Genomic DNA, 4471 nt, shown 5'->3' with positions numbered 1-4471 from the left:
TGTTTAAAACATGACAGGAACACAAACAGAAAATTAACTAATGTGATCTTTTGTGCTCTCAGTCACTGTTGTGCTGTTTTAACTGATATTAATGGTGATCATCTATCAGTCGTTTAATGGTTTTTCACTCTGTCTTTACATCTGGATGAAAGTCATATCAGCACATTTAAAAAAAATTTTCCTTTGGACATTTTACTCGATGGTGTCAGATTAAGTCTTCATTCATTCACACATCTAACCACAGTGAAGCAGCAGCATATATTCCCCCTCACCTGTTACTCTTCACTCGTACACATTTGTTCTCACACTTTGATCATTAAGCACCATCTTGAACTTAACAGTACTGTATTTGCTGTTATCATAAAATTCTTTATGCACACATGTCAGTTATGAAAAGCAGCCAGTTTGAACCAAGCTTTAGCTGTCAGACAGATGGCCTCACATTTGACTCTAGAATCGAGGGGGGGGAAAGCACGGCTCAACAAATTCACCTCAGTCCACCACATTTCCCCGAACTGAGAGGGAGTCCTCTTGAGTCATTGCCAGCGACATGTGCAGCAAAAATCTGAGAATGTATGCTTGGTCAAGAAATCTTCATTGTACCCAACATCCTAACTGTTATGGTCCTGTGTCGCTGACTCAGCGTTTTGAGTTTATTACTATTATATTCTAGTTTCTTCTGATTTTGTATCAGTCCTTAAAGTTTTTTTGGTTTTTCTGTCTTGTTATACCTGCCCGCGCGCTCTCCCGGCGTTTTGTTCATGTCCTTGAGTGTGTGATTGTAAAACTGTGTACTTCTTGTTTTACTTTGAAGGTCTGTGTCTGTTATTTCTGTGTTTAGCTTGTGTCTTCCTGTCATCACGTGAATTAGGGTCAGCTGTGCTTCAATGCCTGATTAGCTTGTGTGTGTATTTATAGTAGGTGTCGGTCTGTGCTCTTTGTTGGTTCGTCTGCGTTTGACGGTGTTTTGCTCATTGTTCTGCGTCTCGTGTCATGTTTTCAGGTTTGTCTTTAGTTTTCCCAGTATAGGTTTTGGTAGCTTTTCATTCCTCGTTCCCAGTTTCTGCCACTTTGGTCACTTGTAAAAAAACACTCACTCACATCACAGCCTTTGCATGTTGCATTTTGGGTCCCTTTCTCCACAAATACCCCAGGGCTTGCCTCGGCAGCTGTGACACTAACAACAGAGGGTTTCCATTATCCCCCAAAAACTGTTTGACTAACTCAGCAAGTTGGAACTGAGTACCGCTCTCTGCAGATACTAGATTTCCTGTCAGAGGCCTCAGTCCGTCCAAATTGGCGACAACCTCTCCAGCACCATCAGGCTGAGCACAGGAGCTCCTCAGGGCTGTGTTCTCAGCCCACTGTTGTTCACTCTCCTGACACATGACTGCACCGCTCTACACAGCTGTAACCACGTTTGCTGATGACAAAACCGTGGTTTGGACTCACCAGCAGCAACGATGAGTCAGTGTACAGAGATGAGGTTCAGCAGCTGGTGTTCTGGTGCAATGAGAACAACCTGTCACTGAATGTAGACAAAACCAAGGAGATCATCGTTGACTTCAGGAAGACTCTCTCAGCCCACACACCAGTCAGCATCCAGAGACTGTTAACAGCATCAAGTTCCTGGGAGGTGACATCTCAAACGACTTCACCTGGACCACCAAACCATCTCCATCATTCTGCAAAGTCTCTCCAACTCTGAAAGTCTCTGTGTGGTCAACAACAGACACATTATGCCCATGGGCATAATGTGTCTGTTGATATAAACGTAAACACAGAGCGCAGACCTGACGAATCAGAATCAGCTTTCTCTTTCTTGGCTTTCTCACCCGACGGCACGTCTGAGTGAGAAAGACGTGCCGTCGGGTGAGAAAGCCACCCGACGGCACGTCTTGTGCAGTGAGATGTCTGCTTTCAGACAGTGAGATGTTCAGACATCTCACTGATTCTGATGCGTAGGCGGGTCCACGCTTTGTGTTTCCAACCAAAATTGACTGAACCAGCAGCAAAAGAAGCTGAAGATTCAAACTACGCTGCACATTTGATAAATGAGGAAATGTTGGTCATTCATTTCCTCCTTCATTTCCTCACTTATCAAATGTGCTCCTCAAGTAGCAGGAAACGGTTGGTCATTCATTTCCTGCTACTTTTGCTGTTTTGCTTCCACCACGATAAAAATCACACTTCCTGCACAGCTTTTTCTCTCCTCTCTCTGTGTAATTTAAGAACAGTTTCCCATTTAAAAAGCTCAATTTTCTGCATTATTCGCTTGCTTACTACCCACCAATCTACCGTTGTGTACAGCGCTGTTGGCCGCTGTCTTTTTTTCTTTTCTTTTCTTTTCACTTAAATGACGTTGGACAAGAAAGCCTCATTTCTGCTGTTGAATAATGGAGAAATGTAAACTTTTTCAAATTATGCAAAATTGCAATACGCTTGGCTGCGTCTCCAATGAGACCTCTGTAACTTTGCTCTGCTTCACTTCAGCAGCATCAGGGAATGTTTATATGTTGATTCGTGTTTTTATTCAGTCTTTGATCTACTGCAGAACATTTTTAAGGTTATCTGCTATAAAAAGCCAGGGCAGCAAAATCTCCTTCATGTTTTTCTGTGTTTTATCCTCAGTTGCTTTGACACAAAGGCATCTGCTGTGATGCTCACACCTCTGATGAAGTCTCACATGTATCAGTGCTAATAAATGATCGGAATTATAATATTTCTGACTGAATCGAATCAAATCAGGACCTTGTGAATCGGAATTGAATGGATTATAGAAATCAGTGACATCATCTCCAGTGAGGACAGAAGTGGTGTGCTCTCTCCCCCACTGCCTTTCAGTGGCAGGCAGCAGAAAACAGGTCATCAGAGGAGGCTGAGATGATGATGATTGTCTAAAATATTGCCAAAGAGTGCCAAAGCACCTTAAGCACCAGCCCTTTTTCAGTAACGTTTCTTGTACAACTGTGCTCCAAATAAAGAACTTTGGGTTGACAAGATTGTTAGTTAATCATTTACAAATCAATATTGTTTATATGGACAGCAAATTTCCCCCCCAAAAAAGTGCACATGTAAAACTGCGGTGTTAAGTGACACGGTTGAAAAATGTGGGCGTGCCTAACTTTTGTGCTGGTGAGCCTAAGAAAAAAGTTAGGTGCACCAGTGCAACTGTGGCAAAAAGATAGCTGCTTTACCCCTGTTAAAGGAAACATAAAGCAGTTAGCTCCACAGCAGCACTCCCACACAGCCTTCCTTATGACATGAATCACTGTGGTTTACACTGGCTGCCTGCTGGGGCTGTGCTGATGGATGTTAATGCTGCAGATCAGTGAATAAATACAGTGGGCAACTAGAGGCGGGAATCCCACAGCCCACGATAGGCTCTTATTACAATACTTCCCTCATGATAGTAGATTAATGTGATTTATAGTGTGGCTACACTGATCCATCAGACTCATTATCATATCAGTGAAAACAGGAGGAGCATATAGATTTCTGACTGTCTGATTGTGAAATGAGCGCATACTGCATTTGCATTTTATGTGTGTTATTAAGTTTTGTTTGTTTGTTGGTGTGCATTTGTGCTACAGTTTTGAGAAGTGCGACCATAAAATCGTCAGCCCTTTTGTAAATATCAGCGTTGAAGTATTTATACCCCTTAAACCTTTACACATTTTGTCACATTACAATCGCAAATGTTTTTTTATTGAGATTTTCTGTGATGGACCAACACAAAGTAGCACATAGTTGTGAAGTCGTACAAAAATATTGGGTTTTTTTTATTTTATTTTGGGCAAATAAAAATCTAAAAAGTGTGCAGTGCATTTGTGTTCAGCCCCCTGTACTCTGATACCCCTAATTAAAATCCAGTGCAATCAAGATCCTTCAGAGTCACCGAATTAGATAATAGAGTTGACCTGTGTGTCATTTAGTCTCATTATAAATACATCTGCTCTGTGAAGCCTCAGTGGTTTGTTAGATAACATTAGCTAATAAACAGGATCATGAAGACCAAGGAAGTCACCAGACAGGGATAAAGTTGTAGATAGGTTATACAAAAATATCCCAAGAGCATCTCAAGCAGCACTCCATCATCCAAAAATAGAGAAAGCATGCTACAACTGCAAACCTACCAAGACATGGTCATCCTGGTCAGAGAAGCTTCCAGGAGGCCCATGGTCAGTCTGAAGAAGCTGCAGAAATCCACAGCTCAGGTGGGAGAATCTGTCCACAGGACAACTGTAACTGTAAGAGTGACAAGAAGAAAGCCATTGTTGACAGAAAGACATAAAAAGTGCAGTTTACCATGAGCCATGTAGGAGACGCTGCAAACTTGTGGAAGAAGGTGCTCAGGTCAGACGAGACCAAAGTTGAACGTTGTGCTCTAAATGCAAAGAGCTAGTGTGGCAGAAAACGTTAGCTGAAAAACATGACACATCTCAGCTGGTGTGCAGTGTTTCCTCAAAAA

General features: G+C 42.2%; 1 long non-coding RNA gene across 2 annotated transcripts in view; it reads right to left on the bottom strand.

Annotated features, from left to right (window-relative positions):
* The window catches only part of LOC102205142 (uncharacterized), an 11474-nt gene extending 7225 nt beyond the window's left edge, over window positions 1-4249 (bottom strand). For both annotated transcript variants that reach the window (XR_312342.1, XR_001290646.1), the window contains exon 1: window positions 4137-4249. This is a non-coding gene — a long non-coding RNA (uncharacterized LOC102205142). The remainder of the gene's footprint in view (window positions 1-4136) is intronic.
* Window positions 4250-4471: the final 222 nt, after the last annotated feature.

The sequence above is a fragment of the Pundamilia nyererei genome, unplaced genomic scaffold, assembly GCF_000239375.1.
Source record: "Pundamilia nyererei isolate P.nyererei 1_Seehausen unplaced genomic scaffold, PunNye1.0 scaffold00451, whole genome shotgun sequence".
Lineage (NCBI taxonomy): Eukaryota > Metazoa > Chordata > Actinopteri > Cichliformes > Cichlidae > Pundamilia > Pundamilia nyererei.
This window is presented reverse-complemented; position numbering and strand designations above follow the sequence as displayed.